General features: G+C 51.0%; 1 protein-coding gene across 1 annotated transcript in view; it reads right to left on the bottom strand.

The window, feature by feature from the left end:
• The window catches only part of LOC146210257 (WD repeat and HMG-box DNA-binding protein 1-like), a 184,493-nt gene that overhangs the window by 129,792 nt on the left and 29,985 nt on the right, over positions 1-24,716 (bottom strand). The gene's annotated exons all lie outside the window — the stretch shown is intronic.

Below are 24,716 nucleotides of genomic sequence, written 5' to 3'. Positions count from 1 at the left end.
GTAATTGGAACCGAAGCCGAAAATGAACGTCAAGAGAAGCATAGTAATCAATCATTTTCCGCTTTTTCGCGCCATCCAAGTCACTGCAGGTATTCTGTATAATGTCCTGCGCGTCATTAAGAAAACAGTAAAAGAGCAAAACTTTGATGAGTGCTAATTCAAAGTGCACTAATAAGGTACAGAACATGGCTGAATATATGGCCAGTGGTCGAACCCGCAGCCTTAAAATGAGTGCAGACAAATCCATATCTTCGTGCACTCGGGTGTTTTTCTAATGTCATAAAATGTTTTATGCGCGCTTTAGGAACCATAGCTTTATTCTTTCATAAATATTATTTTAAGCGTTCTTTATTGCATACAATTACTCGTTTACTAAAGCATCACAGATGGTGTCGTGAAGCACCAGAATAAGGTAGCATCATAGCCTAAACAATTTAAGCAAGCTATCGAAAATAGAAATCGGGCATTTTAAATTTGTACTAGCGAATACAAATTAAAGAATAAACTTGCCTTAAGCGAACTAAGAGGCTTAATCAAGCAAAGCAATTTCAGAAGGCTTACCCTAGGTACGACGGCATAGCTAAGAGGGAAAAGACAGCTCCTGCCTTCCCACACCACACGCACAGAAAGTGGGGGGGTAGCGCTCACAGGCAGCGTGCGCAAAAAGTAATACGAATAACAGCGCGGAACCATTTCACGTGGTGGTAACAGACTGCCTCGCCGGGGAAGGCAGATACCGAAGGGCAGGGGACTGCATCCGCTGTCCGGAGGGATCGGCATGTTGCTGCTAGCCGGGGTCGTCCGACTCTGCTTCCCTTGAGCCCAAACAGCCCGAAGACTTCCTGGGCAAGTCCTGGTTCCCAAGGCACTCTGCAACTTGTCATCGGCAGAGTTTTCTGACAACCCACAACGTCACAGCCACGCTAAAACTGAACCGTTTAGCCAGCAAGCACGACACAGTCTTCACTAAGTCATGCCAGACTATTTCCCTCTTAAGCCCCCATCTATATTAAAGGGCAGCTCAGCAGCACTTGGAACGCGTCCACAAATTTGAAAATTGCGCTTTCAAAAAGGTCACTTCAACCAAAGTAATCAATATAAATGTTCAACATCCTATGCCAGGAAGAAAACACCAACAAGTGAAAACTGAGGCTTCTCGCGTTAGGGGCTCCGATGCAAGTCAACGGTGTTACCGTTGAGATCACCCTTTTCACTGAAGCTCCGGCGGTCCGTTTCTCGCAAAGAAGCACATGAGCATGAATCACTTGCTTTTCTAAACAACCTATCCCTCTCCTTAAAATTTTGCACACCAGTCACGCATTTTCTCGGCACGGGCGCATTTGTGCCTTTGGGATAGTCGCTTCCTTTTTCGCGATAGCTTCAATTTGCTGCATTCTTTCTCGCACCTGCCTTTCCGCGTTTTTCTACGGCAGCACTGGAACGCAGGCCTTTTGCTTTCTTTTCGCAATCGTTTTGAGTTTCCTCTCCTTACGACGGCAGCAATCTTTCTCGTGCCTGCCCTTCCGCGTTTTTCGGTGGCAGCACTTGAATACTCTAGTCCTACTTTCTTTCTGCGCGAGCTCTATCAAGCTAGCGGTAAGCGGAGCTAGTAGGGCACCGGTGTCGTCTGCGTGGTCTAAGTGCGGTGCCGCGTCTGCATCGCGGCCAGCAGCGCATGACTCACTTTCAGTCAAGTTCGAACAACAACCGCTCATGCCAGCCCCTAAGCTAGGCATTTCCTCTGGCGGCTCGCCACTCACGTTACCCGGATCCTCTGATGAGCCGCATCGCTCAGCGCTAACCGGCGCAAGATCAAGCTCCTTCGATAGCTGGGGCGCTTCGGATTGCGTGAGGACCATGTGTGCCACGTCCGCGTTCGCACTGGGGTTGCTTTTCTCGTGAATACAACGAACAATTCTGCCTCTGCTCTGGTCGCTCGCTGTCGCCTTCGCAAGTCTCGCTCTCTACAGCGTGCGCGCACTCCCGTCGGTCTGCCCTGGCTGATCACAATTCGCGGGCTGCTCAGTTTCCCTGATCGGCACTTTGTTTTTCTGCGTGCCCTGCTCCACCACACAGCTGATTTCGGAAATCGACATTTTCTCATTTTCTGGCTCATTTCCATCTCCGCCACGCTCTACACAAGCTTCTGCTTCTGACTCGAGAGGCGGTTCAGTTATTGCCAGTTCCCCACTCACATCTGATGGAACTGTATCTCCTACAGCTACTTGGGTCGGCATGCAGTTCACCTCGCTTAAAGGCGTCACTTCAGACTTCTCGCCGTTGGAGCCGGCGCTAACCGTCTCAGCTAGTGGCTCGACCAAGGTAACACGATACTCATCTGTTCAAGGCTCGGTCGGCTCGCTACTGCGGTCACTTGCTCGGCCGCTTCCTCAAGCTGTGTCGCACACTCCGGTGCAAGTTCGACTTGCTCCGGAACTTCTGCACTGTCTAGCCATTCGCTTGCTGCGACTTACAACTGATAAGCCAAATCAAAGTACGACTTGTAACAATGTTTCTTGCTCTCATACCTCTTCCGAAGATCATTAGGCGTTATCTGATATAGTATCAGCAATGACTCTTTTAGTTGATCGTAACTTTTCAAGCGGTCGCCAACCAAACGCTTGATTTCTTCCGACGCTTCAGCTGTAAGAAGAGCTGCCAACTTCTGCGCCAAGCTGCCAACTTCGATATCCTCGGCGTGAGGAACGGTGGCGGTATCGAACCGTTTCCACGCTCATTCCATGTGCTGAAATCTCCAGCTGCATCAGTTTCCTAACGTGGGCGTTGTTGTGCCTGGCCAAAGCCGCCCAGAAATTCAGCCGGGCGCCAAACTTCTTCGGCTAACGCCTCTTTCACAAAATCTGGATACTTCTCTGCAAAGCACCAATGCACTGGAGGCGAGCCGTGCCAAAGGGAGAGAAGCGACGTGTTTCAACATGAGCTTGAGCGTCCAGAAAGCACGGCGCCGTGGCCCTGACGGTGAACCCCTTCTCGCCCCGCGACATATTTGAAGCGAGAGCGCAGCTAGCTCTCCCATTGGCCCTGCGAAAGTGCTGCCGTCGGATTGGACCATTTTGAGCGTCAACGGTTCGCGGCGACGGAGTCTAAAGTGCTTCCGTTCGAGACTCCGAGTGTGAGTTCGTCACTAGCGTCCATCGGGAGCAGTTCGCCCCCTGACAGTGCGGAGGCGGAGGAATCTCCCCGGCCGTCGCTGCGCGAGAACAGTGGCGTATGGCTATGTTAGCTTTCGGCCCCAGAGCCGAACTCGTTGTTTAAAGGCCTCTAAATAGTGTATAAAGCTTTTTCTTCATCTCACCAACGCCGACTCGGATTCATCGCTACCGCCCAGGGAGCTGACAGCCCTCGTTTACGAAACGGGTGACGAGCGCTGCGTTACCAACTCCTTGGCACAACCCTGTTGACGGTGGGCTACTGTGTGATAACCCCACTGGCACAAAATTGGTGGCAGCCGTTGGATCCACTGGCACAACATTGGATGGCAGCTGCGGGATTGACCGGCGTCTAGGCACCTCGGCGCGGTGAGTACCTGAAGTTTCCCTCAAACGCCAGACTTCTCTAACAAACAGGGTAGCTTAAAAAAGGCTGAGCGTAGCATTGTGTTAACCTTGCGTGTTTCAAGCCTACAGGAAGTGTTTTGAAAACCAAGGGATGCTGAGAGGGGAATCAGTGTGAGAAAGGCTTGCGCGTCTCTTGGAGCGAGACAGCGAACGCCTAGTACACTATTCTAAAAAGGCAAACAACAAGAGGCCGGTGTAAAGGATGGAGAGTTACAAGGTCTGAGAACTTCTCCAAATTTGTGATGAGTTGGGCATTGATTTGGGCTCAACAAAAAGAGAAAAGGAAATTCTTGAGATCATGCAGGCAGAGGAAGTGACGGTTGAGGGAGCCGCAGAGGCCTGGGATGATATTCAAGAGAGAAAAGGGAAGGAGGACGCTGAAAGGCTAGAACTCCAAAAGCGCGATGAGCGTGAAAGGCTAGAACGCCAAGAGCGCGTTGAGCGTAGGTTAGAACGCGAAAAGCGGTTATCCCGCTTAAAGAGGCTTTTGAAGCTCGAGCTTTCGGCATATGAAAAAAATGTTGAAAGGCATGACGCTTTAATTGCCATTCAAGGTAACAGTTCGAAGCCGCGAGAGGGTCTGCAACCGTTCCTCATCGCCGAGGATATGGCAGAGTACTTGGAAGATTTCGAGCGTGTCTGCAAAAGTAAGCGCTTCGAGGGAGATACTTGGGCACAAAAATTGGTAGCACTTCTCTCCGCTGAGGTGTCGGAAGAAATCAAGCGCGTGTTAGACGTTGACTTGAAAAACTACGTTTACTTGAAAGAGTCTTTACTGAAAAGACATCGGCTGTCACCAATGGAGCTTGGGGACAGGTATCGGCGTGAGAAAAACTGTACCAAAACGTTTTTGGATTTGGCGTATCAATTGAAAGCCGATGCAACCGAATGGCTAGACAGTCAGGAAGTCTCGGAGCAAATTTTGCTTGCACCTGAGAATGAGACACAACTTGGGGAAGCGGCCGAGCAAAGCGACCGCAGCAGCGAGCTGATCGAGTCTAGAGTTACCTTGGTCGAGCCACTGGCAGCTGAGACGGTTGGAGCCGACTCCATCGGCGAGAAATCCGCAGTAACAGCGTCCTGCACGCCGCCCCACGTAGCTGTAACCAATCCGACTCCAACAATCGACAGTGGGGAACTGGCAGTAAATCAACCGCCTGACAACTCAGAAGCAGCAGTTGTGCAGCATGGCGGAGATGTAGTCAGGCTAGTAGACGACACATTGGCGATTTCCTCAGAAGCAGCAGTTGTACAGCGTGGCGGAGAGGTAGTCAGGCTAGGAGACGACAAATTGGCGATGTCCGAGATTAGCGTTGTCGTAGATCATCACTCGCGGAAAAACGAAGTGGCGCTCATGGAAACTGCGCAGCCCACGAGTGTTAAACAGCTAAGGCAGACCCATGACGCGGACGCTATCGAGAACCACACCTGTGAAGTCGACAGCGAGCGACTAGACAGGAGCCATGTTTCGTGTCCTGACGCGCTCAGTTGTATTGGCGAAAACAACCCTAGTGTGAACATGGACCTCATGCGATCCGAAGCGCCCCAGCTGTCGGACGACCTTGATCGTGCGCCGGTTAGCGCTCACCGATGCGGCACACCGGCAGATCAGTGTAACTTGAGTGGCGAGCCTGCAGAGGATATGCCTAGCTCGGGGGCTGGCGTGAGCGAGCCTTGCCCTTGTTCGGACGCGACTGGCAGTGAGTCATGCGCTGCTGGCCGCGATGCAGGCGCGGCGCTACACTCCGACGATGTCGGCGCCATACTAGCTCCGGTTACAGGCAGCTTGAAAGAGCTGGCACCAAAAGAAAGAAAGCAAAAATTAAAGTGCTGCCGCCGAAAAGAGCGGAAAGGCAGGTGCATGAAAGAATGCTCTCATCGAAAGGTGAGAATACGCAAACGGTCGCGAAAGGAAAAGAAGCGGCGATCTCAGAGGCACAAATGCACCCGTGCTGAGAAAATGCGCGATTGGTGCGCAAAGCCTAAGGAACGAGACAGATCGTTCAGCAAAGCGAGCAACTTGTGCTCGTCTGTTCTTTCACGCATAAAGTGGAAAGAAAGGTCTCGTAGAGAAATGGACAGCCGAAGCCATGGCGGAGACAATACGAACTCGGATGCTTTGAGTCATGCATTCAAAACATAGCTACCTTCGACGAACGTTTCGTCGCTAACGGTAATGCTCTAGATCGGGGCAAAATTGAATGACCTCCTTACTTCGTAAGGAAATACAAAACTGCGCAAAAAAGACGGGACAAGAAGAACAGAGAGGCACACACGCAGTTTTGTATTTCCTTACGACATGAACCGACTAGCCCAACATCACATTTTACTCCTTACATCCTCAGTTGTGCTTTACGGCCCAAGTGATTTCAAGGAGACTCTTTTACATTACTGATTCTTACTTTCCCTGCTATTTAATGTATTATTAATGTGTAAAATTGTTGTTTGAACCTTGTGTACTGCATCCTATACACTTGTGTCTTGTTGTAGTGGGAGCAAAAATGGGACAACGATTTAGCTAACTGAATTTTAAATTTTGCCTCTGTCTGGTGTTTGACAGGTGACCGAGGGTACTTGCTTGTGTTGGGTGTTGCCTGTTGTCGGTCGGTTTTGCAAGCCGCAGAAAAGTCTACCGTTACCATTGGCGAGTGGCAAAGGCTTCGGAGCGACCCGAGCGAAGTTGGTCGGCATGCCCCGGCAACAAGGCTGTCGGCAGAGATCCTGACCTGGCGAGTGGAACCCGAGGCACGTGAGGCTACCTGGCGACCGGACACTGGACGTGAGCTTGGAGGAACCTGGCGAACGAGCGCGCCTGGCATCCGAGCCACATGCGAGCAGCCCGTCTTCCCGGCGCATTGTCTGATGGCGGGGGCGCTGTTGTACCTGGCCAAAGCCGCCCAGAAATTCAGCCGGACGCCAAACTTCTTCGGCTAACGCCTCCTTCACAAAACCCGGATACTTCTCTGCAAAGCACCAATGCACTGGAGGCGAGCCATGCCAAAGGGAAGAGAAGCGACGTGTTTCAACATGAGCTTGAGCGTCCAGAAAGCACGGCGCCGTGGCCCTGACGGTGAACCCCTTCTCTCCCCGCGGCATATTTGAAGCGAGAGCGCAGCTAGCTCTCCCATTGGCCCTGCGAAAGTGCTGCCGTCGGATTGGACCATTTTGAGCGTCAACGGTTCTCGGCGACGGAGTCTAAAGTGCTTCCGTTCGAGACTCCGAGTGTGAGTTCGTCACTAGCGTCCATCGGGAGCAGTTCGCCCCCTGACAGTGCGGAGGCGGAGGAATCTCCCCGGCCGTCGCTCCGCGAGAACAGTGGCGTATGGCTATGCTAGCTTTCGGCCCCAGAGCCGAACTCGTTGTTTAAAGGCCTGTAAATAGTGTATAAAGCTTTTTCTTCATCTCACCAACGCCGACTCGGATTCATCGCTCCAGCCCAGGGAGCTGACAGCCCTCGTTCACGAAACGGGTGACGAGCGCTGCGTCACCAACTCCTTGGCACAACCCTGTTGACGGTGGGCTACTGTGTGATAACCCCACCGGCACAACAGCGTCCGCTTCTCGTGCCGTTCACGTTCCTATTTCTCGTGACGTTTACGCTCACATTCCTCTTTCTCTTGACGTCATTCCAAGGCATTCCGAAAGCTCGTCATCTTCAGCTTCCAACGCAAGAATAGCATTTAACACTTCTGGTTTTCTGAGTTTGTCTGACAAATTCAGAACCAACTCCTTCGCAAGCTCCAGCAATTTCGGTTTGCGCAACGACTTCAAATCCAAATCCATGGCTGTTCCGAGTGCTGCCTTCTCTACTGCCCACTATTGCCTTGCTGCATTTAACCCAGCAACAACGACAACACAATTACCAGCTCTGTTTTCTACTTAACAAAAGCCTGGCAAAACTAAGTAGAAGAAAGTCCCGCACTCACCAAACCTCGCAGCCAAGAATCCAACGCAGTCGTTCCGCTGCAGGCAACCAGTCATCACGCAGGGCTTGTTGCACTGCTCCCGGCTTTCCGCTGAGCTGCTTGTTGCACGGGTCACGCCTGGAACATCTCCGTTCTTCCCACCAGATGTTGCATCTCGGTCAGGCCTGGCTCATTTCACCGACCACGGTCACGGCTTGGTCGCCGTCGTCCCTCCACTGATCACCAGTTGTTGGACGACAGTCTCACCTGGTTCGTCTGACTCGTCCCACCGACCACGGTTACGGCTCGGTCGTCCCACCGCTGCCTACCAGTTATTACGTTTGGGGCTCGCCTGGGTATCCCACTGCTGCCGCCAGTTATTACATGCGGCTCGCGGCCCCTCGGTAGCGTTGGCCTGACGGCTCCGTGGCTCGGCGGACGGCATCAACGGTCCCAGCAAAGACGAGGCGTCTTCTAACGAACAACCTTTACTACAACAACATGAAGGAACGATCAGAGAAGCTGACCCGGAGAGAATACAGACACTCTCACACAGCTGATGTCTAGCGTCGTCTTTACGGCGCTCCAAAGTAGTCTCTCACGCAGCGGAGTCTGTTTTACTGTTGTAACTGATTCAAATCGTTACGGCTGTTGTAGTTTTAAGATAACTTCGTTTATTTACAACAACAATTGAGAATCAAATACAACATCTTTAAGAGGGGAGCAAGAGCTCGGAAATACACATGCTCATCGATGGAGCTCCCCGTTCGTTCTGTCTGCCCGCATTCTTTTCTCCCTCCGGTCGGAGGGGTCCGCGGTCCACTTGTCCCGGCGTTGGCCCCTCTCCCATGGCATCCCGCAGAGGGTGGCCCGGGGAGGAGCTGTCGCCGGCCATAAATTGCTGAAAGGCGCCTGTTTAGTGTCAGGCGAACACTTTACACAAAGGGAGCAAAAAAAAGGGAGAGAAAAACGCAAGTTTCAACTCTGCCCCGCCGAATGAGCTTGCTCATTCTGTGTTTTCGAAAAGCTCTAATGGGTACAGTAGCTGAACGGGGCGTCGTATCGTTTTCCCCTGCGACATCCTGACTTCACACGAGCGAACTTTCCCGTCGCGCCCAGGATTTATTGCAGCGATGATCCCGCTCTTCCAGAGCAGTCGCGGCCGGTTCTCTCGGACCAAAACAACCTCTCCAACTCGAGGATTCGCGGAATCGGTCCGCTTAGAGGCGTACGCAGAGCGCAGCTGCCCCAAGTATTCTCTCTGCCATGCCTGCCAAAACAAGTTCAAGATCTGGCCTCTTTTCTTCCAGAGCGCACGCAGCGAAGCCGCGGACGTCTCAATGGCTCGTGTTTCGGGCGAAGGCAGAACAGTTAAGCGTCTTCCGGTTAAGAAGCTAGCCGGTGTCAGTGGGGCGCCGTCCTTAGGGTCCTCGTAAGTGTACGTGAGGGGTCTGGAATTTATCACTGCCTCTACTTCAGCCAAAACGGTTGCCAGCTCAATAGCGTCCAGGCAGTGAGGTCCGATCGTTTTTCTCAGCGCGGTTTTCACGCTACGGACTAGCCTCTCGTAGAACCCGCCCCACCACGGCGCCCGCTCAGCGATAAATTTCCATTCTATGCCTGAAATGGCGAAATGGACCTGTGTGTCAGGGTGTCGCAGGAGCTTCCACAAAATGCCCATATCTTTCGAGGCTCGTTTAAACGAAAGAGCATTGTTGGAGTAAATGATTCGGCACAAGCCTCTTCGCGACACAAATCGTCGGAACGCCTGGATCAGACGCTCAGTACTCATGTCTACAACAAGTTCAAGATGCACGGCTCGCGTCACAGCCCATGTAAACAGCACAATATATTACTTCAGCGTCCAACTGTTCTCCCTCACCATAAGGGGTCCGGCGAAATCCAGGCCCACGACCTGGAATGGGTCTGCTTGGGACGTTCGATCAGGTGGAAGGAGCCCAGTCGGTGCATCGAAATGAGAAGCACTATACCGCCTACACACCACACACGACCTCACCCCACTTTTCACCAGCTGACGGCGGCGCACAATCCAGTACTTCTCTCGAAGCTGCACGAGTGTGTCCCTGGCAGCGGTTGGTCCCACGAAAGGTTCTCTTTCCAAATCATTTGAAATAGCGCCTTCGCCGTCATCGTATATGGGGATAAAAATCCAAGAGGGTCGCACAATCGTGCCGTTGTTTGCAGTACAAAGCGCTTGGTGTTTATCCTTTCCTTGTAGAATTCAATGATCGGGTCCAGAAAAAAAGTGAGAATGTCTTCGTTTGCCTGCCAGGTGAGACCAAGCACCTTTAACAAGTCCGCTGGCTGACCTAGCGGCCTTTCGTTCGGGCAACTTTCCGGGAAAATTGACTTAATCTTATCGCTGTTCGATCCCCATTTATGCAAACGCATTGTGGCTGCTTCAAAAATGCCGCTCGCCTGCTCGTAGATTTCTGCGGCTTCTTCATCGTTGGCAGCGCCACACAGCAAGTCGTCGACGTAAATGCTTCCCTTGAGAAGCTCAGCAGTATCGGGGTATTGGTCTTTGACACTGTCAAAGTGGTGTAGCAGCGTCGCCGCCAGCAGGAAGGGACTAGACGTAACTCCAAGTGGCACGCGTGCCATTCTTAACACTACGGTTTTGGGAAGCGGTTTGTCCGTCTTGGGGCTGCTTTCAAACCACAAAAACCTCAATGAATCCCTGTCTTCAGGAGCCACCCTAATTTGTAGAAACGCCTTCTCCACATCGGCCACCAGCGCGGTTCGATGGCGTCGGAAATTCAGCAGCAGCCGTGGAAGCTCTGGATTTAAATTTGGTCCGCATTCTAAATTCTCATTAAGAGATTTTGCTCCCAGTCCATGAGCCGATGCGTCGAAGATAATTCTCAACATTGTCGTGCTGCTGCTCTCACGAAGTACAGGCTGGTGGGGCATCTAGTAAATATGTTGACCGTCGTTACAAGCCTCATCGGGCACGATCTCCGCTATGCCTTCGGTCACCAAGCGTCGCACTTCGGCATCGTACTCACTCATTAGAGCAGGCGTCAGTCTTTTGCCCAGCTGGCGGAATCGTTTTTCTGCTACTGCTCGATTGTCTTGAAGATCGACTTGCTCCTTCCAAGGAAGCTTCACCTCATACCGCTGATCAACAACCTTTACGGTCTTGGTAAAGCCTTCCCAGAGATACTTGTCGGAGGTATGTTCCTGTGTGTCGGAGACTCCAATGCTTTCCAACTCCCAGAAACATCTCAAAACGGGCTCAACTTGTTGGTCTACAACCGTAGTTCTTAGCACGACTGCATGGGCGCAAGTGATGTCTTTGCAGGGGATACGTTTGCCCCTGCACTGCCCAGCCAAACACTGTTTCAAGTGATGTTAGCCTGTCGCCCAGTTTCGTCACCTTGCCAGTTAAAAACTCCCAAAAGTGATCTGAGCCCACCAGAACGTCGATCCCTGCTGTATTGGGATAACAGCATTCGTCACCCGGTGGCAAAGAAAGCTCGTGGAGAGTCTCTATAATTCGCTTATCTGGACAAGGAATGGCCTGTTCGCATATTGTAGGCGTTTCTAAGGCTTCATATTTGAATTGAGTTTTCGGATCGTCCTTTGCCAATAGACATACCTCAACGCGCCGGAATGTGCGCTGCCTTTGCTGTCCTCCGAAAATTCCAATCGACAGTATCTCTGTTCCGAGCAATTTGCAACCAAGTTTTTTAGAGCAGTCTTCTGTAATGAATGTTCTCTGACTGCCGCTGTCAAAGAGAACTCGAGAAACCTTTCTTGCTTTACTTCCCTTGTTCAGGGCTGTCACGGTAGGCATTAAGACGGTGCGGTGAGTGGGGTCTTCTGATCCTGAAGCGTGCAGGTTTACTGGTTGCACCCCTTCGTTTACCGACCGTGCGTTCTCGGCTTCGTTGACAGCAGGGTCGCATAACGCCGTCGCATGTCTGCGCTTGCACTTTTTGCAGCTGATGCGGACTCTGCATTGCCTCGAACGATGTCCATGCTTCGTGCAACGAAAGCATCCGCCTTTCGCTGTTAATGTCGTTTTTTTTTCTTTGACTGACATCTTCGATTGGCACTCTTGGCTGTCATGACCATCCGATTTGCAGAATACGCATTCCATGCAGGATGCTGCGCCATGCAGGGTTGAGGCGGAAGAAGGGTGCAAGTTCCCTCGTTGATTGCGGGTCTTGTGCCCATCAAAATGAGGAGAAGGCTTACCATGCGTGTCGTCGGGCCTGTCCTCCATCGTCCTCTCGCGGCTCTGCAGCTCGAAGCGGAAGAACCTCAGCAGAGATTGCAGAGGCGTCACCTGTGCGGGGTCTGATGGCGAGCTCGTAGACCCAGAATAATCGCTCATCGTTGGCGCTGTTGCCTTGTGGGCCTCAGCATATGTGCGATGAAAGTCCAGGATCAACTCCTTCGGCATAGCACGGAGAAGGACGGGATACAGCATCGCCTGGTAACCACCTTCGTCGATGCCCAGCGCCTTGAGTCCTCGCATGTGAACTTGTACCTCATCATATAGCCGCCGCAAGGCTGCCACGTTCTTCGCAGATAACACAGGTTTCACATCAATCAGGCCTTGCATGTGATCCTGAATCAATGCTTCCTGATCACCAAAGCGCTGCTGCAAGATGTCGATCGCATCGCTGTAGCAGTCACCTGACGCTTGCAGTCCGGCGATAGCTGTCTTGGCCTCTCCTGTCAGCAGCGTCTTGAGGTAATTTAGGCGATCTATGTTGGAAAGATCTGTGTTCTTGTGAACTGCCACCTCGAACTGTTCCCAGAATGACTGCCAGTTTTTTCGCTTGCCGTCGAATTTTGCCAGTTCCAGCTTCGGAAGTTTCTGAGCTCCGGGACTGGTACCAATTGAAGCTTGATTCCGGATATCTTGAGTCCTGATTGCGTGTTCAGCTTCATCTTTTCTCAATTTTAGACGGCAGATGCAGGTTCGATGACTTGTTCAAATTCAGCTTCTGCTTCATCTTCTTTAACGGTAGGTTCTATTGCAGCATCCACATCGTTAAGCTGTTGCTTCACCAACTGCAAACGTTCGATGAGAACGCTCAACTTTTCGATGGTGGGTGGTGGTTCGGCGCCCAAGATGTCGTCCGTTTCTTTGGTCAGCCGCGTCGCTTGGCTTCTGATGGTCTTTCTCTTTTTCCTCAGAACATCCATGTCGCTGCTGTCGTTGGTCGTTTAGTCGCTGGGTCCGGTCGATAGTCCTGATTTCCGTCCCGGGTTTCGGCACCAATTGTTTTACTGTTGTAACTGATTCAAATCGTTACGGCTGTTGTAGTTTTAAGATAACTTCGTTTATTTACAACAACAATTGAGAATCCAATACAACATCTTTAAGAGGGGAGCAAGAGCTCGGAAATACACATGCTCATCGATGGGGCTCCCCGTTCGTTCTGTCTGCCCGCATTCTTTTCTCCCTCCGGTCGGAGGGGTCCGCGGTCCGCTTGTCCCGGCGTTGGCCCCTCTCCCATGGCATCCCGCAGAGGGTGGCCCGGGGAGGAGCTGTCGCCGGCCATAAATTGCTGAAAGGCGCCTGTTTAGTGTCAGGCGAACACTTTACACAAAGGGAGCAAAAAAAGGGAGAGAAAAACGCAAGTTTCAACAGTCTGCCGCTGCTTTTCATGGGCTTGCCAGTTAAGAGGGAAAGGGGGAGCCCTACAAGTTCAGACAAGACGAGATGACTCAATCGCAGGTAGCGCGACTGCATCTCCTCCACCTCCTGCAGACGGGCGAGGGCGACGCACTCTCCCTCGAGCGCCGGGCTCGGCCAGCGTTTGCCCACACACGCACGCACACACACATTTGGCGCGTGGCAAGAACACGCCGACACACGTTCGCGGGAAGAAGAGTTGGGCAGCCGACTGGACGGCGCCAAAATGGCCGAAACGCTCGCTGTTTTGCCTGTTGCAACGCGGTGGCCGCGTCAGCTGTCACACTTGTCGGTGGCGAAACGTAACACCGTGTTTCTTTCCATGCATGTTTCGTCCCGTTCCTTGCGCTGTTTTATTTCATTATGCTGTTGCTAATGGCCAGAATTGGCTAACCCTAAATTTTGACGTCACTTCCGCCATACTATCTCCAATCCATTGGGAATGGCAAGGGCCTTTCCTTAGCTTCTTCTTTCCTCCATCAATCTCACGCACCTTGTGTGTCCGCTCCTTCGTTTAATTGTCAAGAGCTGCATGGCATGAAGGTAATTCCCACGCAAGGAATTCGCTTAGTGTCTTCCGATGGGTCAAGAAAATGATGAAAACAAAGCTTGCACGATCGAACGCAGCGGCTCGACGAGACGCTTAGCAATTACATTTAAGATGTGCTTCACCTATGCAGTCGCGTAAAAGCACAGATGTCCGAGGCGCAAAAGACCATGCACATCCTCAAGGGCATCGAATATGACGCGTTTCAAATGTTAACCTCCCGGGATTTGAGAACCGTAGGACACGTTGTCCACCTTTCCCGAAGCTACGATGAGTTGCGCAAGCAGCAACTTCTCCCTCGACAGTCTTCCGCGCTTGTGGAATAACTTTCTGGCCTCTCCGCTACATCTGAGACCTTCTCGCTGCTGCATCGGTTCAAAGACTTCATCCGGGAGGAAGTTGCTCGCCAAATATCACTACTCCCCACAAACTGCGAGCTTTCCCGCAGTTTGGCGCTCCTTCGGCAGGTCATCGCCGACCGCGAGGCGGAGGCCCTTCCGTCTGTCCCTCCGCCAGTCTCACCCCGCAGCAGTCGTTGAGACCCTCGCATACGTCGGTACGTCCCTGTCGCTCCAGCAATGACGTGCGCCACCGCTGATGTACGCTGGTGTCGCTGCCCAACCACGGCCACCTAGCTACCCTGTGGTGTACGCTACGCCTCCTGGGCCTGTAAAGGAATTTCTTGAGGCGCCACAGCCTTTCATTCCACCTCGTCCGCAGCGCCGCAATCCATGGCGAACAAGTGGTAACCCTCCATCTGTTATTCTTATGGATGTGCTGGCCATATGCCCGGTACTGCCGAAATCGCACTACTGATGATTTTCTACCGCGCCAAACGTCAGCTTCCTGGCAGCCAACCCGGGAACAGTAGGCAGCCGCCGATTCACTTGCAGGTTTTGTTGCGAATGACCGCACTACCTTTCTCCTCACCGCTCTACCTTGCTGCGTTGCCGCTCCCTATCTCCTCTGCGCCGGCGTCCCAATCTTGCGCAAGAGGAAAACTGAATGCCGCAGTTCCTGAGGCGAGAACTGCGCAACTACCGAACTCTGAAAGACCTCACGTATCTCCTGCAAATCTACTTGAAGTTTCTGTTCAGGGCGTTGTAGTACTGGCTCTGGTTGACACCGGCGCTGCTGTTTCTGCCATGGCTGCAAGTGTTTGCCGTTCATTGTGCAAAGTGACACCTATTTCAGGATTCTCGCTATGCATGGCAAGTGCCCAGCCTGCAGCGCCTATAGCGGTGTACACAGCTCGAGTCATCGTTCAAGACGCTGTGTACGCAATAGAGTTCGTAGATTTGCCTTCCTGCTCTTATGATCTTATGTTGAGTTGGGATTTCCTGTCGCGTCATAATGCGGTGTTTAATTGTGCTCGTGCCGAACTGTAGTTTTTTGCGCTAGACGAACCGTCGCCGGACGTTCCTTTTACCAAAGTCGCCGTTGCCGAAGGTACTGATCTCCCTGCGTGCTCATGTGTTCTTGTGCCCTCCGCTTGTGCTTTTGCACGCCTTACTGATGTGCTTTTCATCCCATCGCCTATCTTTCTAAACCGCAAAAATCTTCTGCCTTACGCCGTACTTTCAATGTCAGCGGGTCTCACCGCGCTCTGGATTTGTAATCCGTTCTCATTTCCCGTATTCCGGTGAGTGCCTCGGCACCATTCAGCTCATTGATTCTATTCTCCCCGGTGACGCCACACCCGCTTCACAGCCCGCTGACTTGGCTGCACTCACACCGCCTGTTCTTGCGCAGGACCAGTCTTCTGCCGACGTTTTCCTCCGCTCCATCGATGCCAGTCTTCCTGAACCTCAATGCTGTGAATTTATTGCGCTGCTTCATAAGTTCCGTTCTTCATTCGACTCTCACAAGCCTGCTTTGAGCCACACCTCAACTGTTGCCCTCCAACATTGACACTGATGCCCATGCTCCTCTGCGTCAGCGCCCCTATCGAGTGCCTGCTACCGAGCGCCGAGTTATTGAAGGCAAAATTTACACAATGCTTCAGAATGGATTGATTGAGCGTCTTCCGCTATTGTCCTTGTGCGGCAAAAAGACGGTTCTATTCGCTTCTGCGTTGACTACCGGTGCCTACACAAAATCACGAGGAAAGACGTCTACCCTCTTCCACGTATAGATGATGCATTGGACTGTTCATAAGGTACTGAACTTTTTTCTTCGCTCGATTTACGATCCGGTTACTGGCAGGTGTCCATGGCTGATGAGGATTGCCCTAAAATTGCATTTGTCACCTTCGATGGCCTCTTTGAATTTACCGTCATGCCCTTCGGTCTCTGTAATGCTCCTGCTACATTCGAGCGTATGATCGATACAATTCTGCGTGGCCTGAAGTGGAACACGTGCCTCTGTTACCTTGACGACATCGTGGTGTTCTCGCCGGACTTTGCGACCCACCTCTCTCGTCTGAAGCAGGTCTTGACACGTCTTGCGAACGACGGTCTGCAGCTCAACTTGAAGAAGTGTCCTTTCGCTGCTCGTGAGCTGACCACTTTGGGCCACGTTGTGTCCAAGGAGGGTATACGTCCTGATCCCGCCGAACTTCGAGCTGTGACTTTGTTTCCGAAACCTACTACCATCAAGCAACTAAGGAGTTTTTTGGGCCTGTATGATACTTTCGGCATTTTATACGGAACTTCGCTTCCATTGTCGCCCCGCTGACTGCGCTCCTTGGCAAAAACACAGACATTTTGCTGTAATCACCAGCATGCGACGACGCCTACAACACCTTGCGCCGCCTCCTCACAGCCCCGCCCATCCTGCGCCATTTTGACCCTCAGACGCCAACCGAAGTGCACGCAGACGCGAGTGTCTTGGCCTCGGAGCTGTGCTTGCTCAGCGCCCCTCTGGCTTCGGTGAATACGTAGTCGCTTACGCCAGCCGTACTCTCACAAAAGCTGAAACGAACTACTCAGTAACGGAAAAGGAGTGCTTGGCCATTGCCTGGGTACTCGCAAAGTTTTTTTTTTATGTAGTCACGGATGATCATGCCCTCTGCTGGCGGTCAGGCTGCCTGCTCGTCTCTGCGAAATCTGTTTGATTTTCCATTTAATACTCGATATATATGTCCCAGATAGCCTATATTGCAAGATCCTGACATGTTATCAGCGCCGGGTGCGGCTCCACCGATGCCGCACCCTGGATCATCACCTGAGTGTTCTTCTGGCATCGCGTCAGGCCTACCTCTGCAGACTGTGCCAGCTCTGCAATCATCACCCGTCATCCCAACCTGTGTATCATGCGGTCACCTGTCATCACCAGGTACTTCAGGACTCTCACCCTCTGATGCTCATCTACAACACGCATCTGGTCCTTCCACCGCAAGCTGGGATCGGCTGATGCCTACAGGTCAGGATGATTTTCCTGATAGCTCAGATACTTCGTCTGCCATTACCTGTATAGATGCTGCGGCGAAGTCTGCTCAAGAGCCAGACAAATTTATTCAAGTGCCATCGAAGCGTCGCCGCAGCTCGAGGCGGTCGAATTTCAGTGTTGACGCAACTAACGCTTCTAAAGCGCCCAAGTGCAACCTCACAGTAATCATAAAACCAGTAGATACCGGATATCGTATTACTCGCTTTCATCCGCTGGCAATGAGGCAAGCATTTGAATCTCTGGGTCCAGATGCCGTCCTTCAAGTTCGCCCCAACGAGCGGCTTAATCTTCTGGCAGTTGACACCCGAACCGCGGTCGCTACTGAACGCCTTTTACAAATACGATCAATAGCAGGAATTGCAGTGCAAGCATACGAGCCCCGACCTAACAACTGTGGCGTAGGAGTAATCAAGGGTGTACCCCTGGATCTTTCTCAAGAAGATATCTACTCGGCACTATTGCAGAGAGTTCCTATAAAATTGGTGCGCCGTCTGGGAAATTCCGAAAATATCCGCATTGTGTTTGTGACAGAATCTGCGCCAGAATACGTTATTCTTGGATATACAAGATACCGTGTGCATGAATACATTCAAAAACCACGACAATGTGGTAGATGTCAGCGCTTCGGCCATGTGACTACTGCTTGCCGACTAGCCTTGCGCTGCCCACGCTGTGGGGGAAATCATGACCGTACCACGTGCCCAAGTGACATCCCCATTTGTCCCAACTGTGGAAAGCAGCATGAGGCAACGTTTTCCAGCTGCACTGCCTACCAAAAGGAGAAACTAATCTATAAGTACAAGATATCCAACAATACCGACTGCAAGTCAGCAAAAGCTGCTTTAATTGACCAAAATCAAATCAGGAGTAGTCATCACAGAAAAAAACCATTGACGGGAAAGAAATCACAAGGACAGTCACAGAAAGATGATGCTGGTCATCCAAGAATTGATGACGTGGTTGAATTTCCTCCTCTTCCACAACAATTAGAGGTTCAACAACCATCTGTACCAAGCCCACAAAAAATTACTGTACAGCAGCCTCATTCGAGGTGTGCATCCCGGAACCGCTCATGCGAAACCTCTATTCGCAGAAACTCTGACATTTCTAGTTCCCAACTGTGCTCACTTGTTGAGGCTGTTCGTGCTTTTCTTATACCACTCTCCTCGCCGGTGGCGAAAGCCATCCTTACAATTCTTGATTTCATATCTCCTCTCCTCGCGCAATGGCGGTAGCAGACAATCAGTCGTCTGCTCCACCCAGCGTGCAAGCCATCCGAAATAAGGCCACTATCTTTCAATGGAATGCCTGCAGCCTCCGCCCCCGTCTCTCTGACTTTCGACACTTCGTCTTCAAGCATCGTTTCCCTATAATTGCTATATCAGAATCTCGGCTTAATAATACAATCCGTCTCTCAGGCTACACAGTACTGCAATCAACAACTGGTACAGACCTCAGTAAAGTTCTTCTGGCTATCCGGAAAGACGTCAACTTCATCCAGCATCCCATACCAACTGATCCACATAATGAGTACGTTGCAGCCACTTTAAAGTGCATGAACATGCAGTTTACAGTAATTGCTGCCTACATACCACCTCGTGCTAATTTCAATATTGAACGCCTACAAGATATCATGCGAAGTACCCCTGTGCCACACATTATAACGGGAGATTTCAACGCACATCATCCTGCTTGGGGAGGCGTCAGATCGACAACCAGAGGCCGGCAGCTATTCGACTTCGCACTTTCCAACAATTTATTATTTCTCAGCGACGGCCAAGCAACTTACTATCAAGGAGCACGGTCCAGTGCTCTTGATATCTCCATGATCTCTGCTGATCTGTCAGCTTCAACAACCTGGTCTGTGGACATCGAGACTCATGGCAGCGATCACTTACCTACATATATTGAGGTTTGTGGCTTTTCTCTCGCCTCTCAGCGGCATAAAGTTCGCTACACGAACTGGGAAGCTTTCGCTGATGCCGTAGAAAAGCAGGATCTGTCAAACTTAAATTATGACTCCTTCATTGCTGCAGTAGCACATGCTCAAACATTGCACACGAGAGTCCTCCACCTGCCAAAGATGTACTCAGCTGTTGACGCCGAATATGAAAAACTTCGAGCAATACGTCGCAGAGCAGAAAGACGAGCGCGCAAGACACTTTCTAGAGACGATATCCGGACTTCTAGGCGAGCTCAAAAACACGTTCAACGCCATTTGGACAAGCTAGAAAGAAGGAAATGGACATCTTTTTGTGCAAAATTAGATCCTAGAAAGCCATTATCTAAAGTATGGAGTATTGTACGAAGCTTAAGAAGTCAGCCTTCACAACTACATCCTTTCGAGTGCGTGGCTCTAAATGCCAATACTACTTGTCTTCATGTAGCAGAGGCTTTCTGTTCAAAGAAGATTGCTCCATTAGCAGCTCCTTCACTGCAAAATGTGCTCCCCACCTTTGTCCCGTCGCCCAACACTTCTTTCCTAGACGAATTGTTCACTATGGAAGAACTCCAAGCTGCGCTAGCAGCTACCAACAAAAGATCCTGCCCAGGGCCTGACCATGTTAGCTACACTTCGCTGTCGCGTCTCGGAAGAAAAGCCAAAACTCAGCTGCTTACAATCTATAACAACTCTTGGATAACTGGCAGCCTTGTAGAGAGCTGGAAGACTGCGCGCGTAATACCCGTTCTTAAACCTGGTAAGCCATCAATTGATCTAAACGCTTATCGTCCTATTGCACTGCTAAGCTGTGTTGGGAAATTGATGGAAAAAATGGTTCATTCACGCCTTACCTGGGACTTGACGAATAGGGGAATTTACCCTCCATCAATGTCTGGCTTCCGAAAAGGCCGAAGCAGTATTGATAATGTTATTGCTCTTGCCAACTGTGTCAGGCGCAGCAAAGCTGAGCGGTCTCTAATTATTGCCGTTTTTCTTGACGTTAAAGGAGCATTTGATAATGTCACGCACGAGGCGATTCATTCAGCCTTGCGTTCAATTGGCATTGCTGGACGAATGTATAACTGGCTTTCTGATTATCTTCGGGATAGGACCATTTACATGTCAACGGATCAAGGTGACACGTCCTTACATCATGTGTCTCGTGGCGTTCCTCAGGGAGGGATTTTAAGTCCAACCCTCTTCAATATATCTCTTCTTGGATTGGACAGGTCCTTGCCACCTACTGTTCAAATCTTCCTCTACGCAGATGACATCTGCATATGGTGCTCCGGAAGAAACAGGCGCATTGTGCATGCTCGGCTACAAAAAGCAATAGTTGGCATTGCATTATTTTTAAACAAGCGAGGTCTTGTTATATCTCCAGAAAAGTACGCAGCAATTTCATTTTCACGACGTGATCTCTCCCGTTATGTACTGAAAGTTGCTGGCACTCCTATACCGTATGTCAACCATCAAAAATTTCTAGGTGTGACCTTTGATAGGTCTCTTTCATGGTCACCACACGTTCAACAACTTAAGACCAAACTCTCTTCATACGTATTTATATTCCGTATGCTCTCAACGACCAGAAGAGGCTGCTCTACCGATTCCTTATTACGGCTTTATGGAGCACTTTGTGAAGGTCTTCTGCGTTATAGCCTCCCTGTTCTTCAAGGCCTCTCGCAGTCAAGCATTAAACTACTTGAGGCCATGCAGGCCAAAGCTTTGAGAGTGTGCCTTGGTCTTCCAAAAAACACTTCCACAGTGGGAACTCTGGCGGAGAGCAGACGTCTATCTGTAACCGTGCTGATACCGCAGGAGCTGCTTCGCGCCCAGCTGCGCTTTGCACGTGAACCTACCCACCCGTTTTCAGAACAAAGCATGACATCACTCTCCAATCTACTGCCTGCGCAATATCAACGCGCAGTACCGTCATCTTTCCCACCATGGAGGTTTGCTTCATGGCAAATTTCGACAACTATACCTGGCATCAAAAGAAAAGCCCACACCCCAGGACCCGCACTTAAATACTTCGCCCTTGAGCACATCTGTGCACGCTACAGTCATCATTGCCACATCTATACTGATGGCTCTGTCACAGCTATTTCTTCATCCATCGGCGTGTGGATACCATCAATGCACACCACAATCCCGGCAACACTCAGTCATCGCACTTCAGCTGTGGCTACTGAGTTAACAGCTCTGAGAGAAGCAATTATATATATTCTACAACAACGCCCTGCAGCATGGGTTATCTTCAGCGATTGTCGCGCTGCACTACAATTGCTTAAATCATCAAGAATTCAGGAAGAGCTCGTCATTGACATAAATAAGCTACACACAGAGGCCTATGACCTGAGTCACAGCATTATGCTACAGTGGTTACCTGCTCACTGCGGCATCGCGGGCAACGACCTCGCAGACGCCGCTGCAAAAGAACTAAAAGATTCCACAAGGACAATTTCAATACCATTTTCACGAAGAGATGAAGCAAGACTTGTAGCAACTGAATCATGGCGATTGCAACGCTCTCTGTGGTATGACCCGAACCATCAATATCGACCTCTACACCGAATAGATCCCACTTGCGTCTTTCGAATTCCTCACAATTTGAACAGGTGGCATCGAAACTGTCTACACAGAATCCGCTTAAATGTGTCATACACAAACTACTTCCTACATAAAATAGGCATAGCGAGCAGGCCTCTGTGCTCTACATGTGATGTGTGTGAAAATTTTGAACATTTGGTAACCTCCTGTCAATGGTTTACTGCACATCGCAGGACACTGCGCAATAATTTAAGCTTACCTAAAGAAACAACCTTGCGCCTTGAACATGTCCTGGGTCCTTGGTGCGACGGATCGTCTGCTGCGCGAGCTACCAAGGCCTTACTAACTTTTCTGAAGGACACAGGTTTGATTAATACCCTTTAAAACTCATCTGTGTGTGATTATGTGCGTGTGAAAGTTAACTTTTCTTAAGGACACAGGGTTGATCAATACCCTTTAAAACTCATCTGTGTGTGCTTATGTGCGTGTGAAAGTGTGCGACACCGATTCTCTTTTTTTCTCATTTATTTCCCTTTCCCCTCCCACACTCTGTCACCCTCATCCCTCAACCCTCATCAGGAGTAGCATGCTAGGCTTACCACCAGGCAGACATCTCCTGTTGCCATTAAAATATATCTCTCTCTCTCTCTCCTCTGCTGGCTTTCATCGCTCAAGGACCCATCCGGCCGCTTGCGTCTGCAAGAATACGATATCCGTGTTATTTACCGATCTGGTCGCAAAAATAAAGACGCCGACACTTTGTCTCGCTCGCCGCTTCCAGCCGACCTTGCCAGCCTCTCCGTTTTAGACTCCGAGGCGTCTTCGATCGACATCAGTGTCATGCCTGCCGAACAACGGAAGGATCCATGGATCGCGTCTCTTATTGGCTACCTTTCTCAACCAATCAGCGATAACCTCTTCACACGCCCTTCGCCGTCAAGCTTTCCACTAGGAGATTCGAGATAAGCTCCTTTACCGGTGCAACTACACCTCAAGTAGACGGAAATGGCTCCTCGTGATTCCGCGCCATTTACGGACTCAAATATGTACAGCTTTTCATGCCGATCAGCAGTGCGGCCCCACCGGAGTTTTCAAGACGTACACTGGAATCCGTCTTCGCTACAATTGGCGCGATATGTACAACTCGGTTCTCAGTTACGTTCTTCGTGCCTGACTCGCCAACGCCGAAAAACTGCCTCTCACCGTTCGGCTGGTGAGTTACAGCCTCTCACATGCCCGCTTAGACCCTTCGACCGCATTGGAATTGACCTCTATGGCCCTCTTCCGTACACACCTGATGGCAATCGCTGGGTCATTGTCGCCGTCGACCAACTGACGCGATTTGCCGAAACCATGGCGCTCCCAGCTGCAACAGCCCGAGATGTGGCCGGTTTCTTATTGAAGAACTTCATTCTCCGCCACGGTGCTCCTCGTGAACTGCTCAGCGACAAAGGCCGTGCTTTCTTACCCGACGTCGTTCAAGCCCTGCTCGCTCAGTGCAAAATCATTCACCGGACATGCACCGCCTACCACCCGCAAACAAACGGCCTTACTAAACGATTTAATCGCACCCTCGGTGACATGCTTGAGAAGTACGTCGTATCAAACCACACGAACTCCTTACATCACCTACGCGTAAAATACTGGTACGCAACCTAGCACGGATTTCTCTCCGTTCTTTATGCTTTATGGTCGGCATCCATCTGATCTCCTTGATACTGTCCTCCCCTACAACACTGACGCATCAGAATGTACTACAGTGACCGAGGCTGCACAGTGTGCCGAAGAATGCCGCCAGATTGCCCGCACTTTCACCACCGACTCTCAGTGGCGTCAAAAATATCGCCATGACACCGATCCGAAGAATGCACCCCACTTCGAGCCCGGCCCACTCGTGTGGCTATGGGTTCCATCCGGCTGCCCCGGCCTCTCAACAAAACTAATTTGCAAGTATCATGGGCCCTACCGTGTCGTCGAGCGCACTCCACCAGTGAAGTATGTTGCATGTTCCGATTTGCGACGCCGTGGTCGTGAGACTGTACATGTACAGCGCCTTAAGCCATTCTATGGTCCTATTGTATCTTCGTCCTTTTAAATCGCCAGGATGTCTCCTTTTTCTCAGGGGGGCATTGTGAAGAAGAATATGAGCCCTTTTTGGCGCTCGATCCCACGTCGCACGGCATTTGGTGACAGCGGTTCTGCAGCCACGCCTCATTTTCAAGCACAGTTTCAGCCCTTGACAAGAGCTCAATGGCATCGTCTAGAAGCAGTAAATAGAGAGGCTATGAGAACCATTACCTGTCTCCCCCGCATCACACCAGTCGTGGCACTACAAGAGAACGCTCAGCTAGACACATTAGATGAATTAGTACAGCAACGCCGTGATGCTCGTAGTCTTAAGACGACCCTTTTGCACTCACCGCGAGCACTCCGTGCCTATGCTACATCGCACACCTGATTGCCACCGACATCGCCAGTTCTTCCTCAAAGGAATTTTGTTCACCTGAGCGAAAACAAACCTACTGACCCTCATAGACCAACGACATCTTATGCGGCATCATCCCTTCGTGAAAGGATAGCAGAGCAAGACACCAAGCTGCCCCAAGGCTCAATAATTGCATATGTAGATGCCAGCATTGACGGATGTGAAACGAGAACTGCAATTCATTGTCCTTGTAAGACGGCGCTTAACAGCACATCCAGATATCAATTTGCTGAACGTCCTTCTTCTTTCTGTGCTGAGCTGGTTGTTGTCCAAGAGGCCTTTCGCTCTCTCTCAGTCCCGACCTTACTACCTACAGCTAAAATTGCCATCCGCACCGACGCCCTACAGCAATACGTCTGCTCCGACGCGTCAGTCGCAGCCCGGAAATCTGCCAGAATATACACTCGTCTGGCGGCTCGCATCTCGCAAACTATCCGAATTGAGTGGGTCCTACGTGAGCTACTCAGTACTCAAACCTCTGCAGATTCTGCAACCCGCCAGGCGACTCTACCTTCATCATTGACACGCTTCCTCACTATGGATGATGCCACTCTGCTTCTCACAAGAAAGGAGCACCTCCGGCGGCGCACACGTGCTCTTTCTTGTCCCACCGTGTGCGATAACCCTCCCCAGCTGTCTTAC

Source organism: Amblyomma maculatum, chromosome 1 (genome assembly GCF_055883805.1).
Source record: "Amblyomma maculatum isolate TAMU_Amacu chromosome 1, ASM5588380v1, whole genome shotgun sequence".
NCBI classification, from domain to species: domain Eukaryota; kingdom Metazoa; phylum Arthropoda; class Arachnida; order Ixodida; family Ixodidae; genus Amblyomma; species Amblyomma maculatum.
The sequence above is the reverse complement of the archived record's forward strand: the minus strand, read 5'-3'. Positions and strand labels throughout refer to the sequence as shown.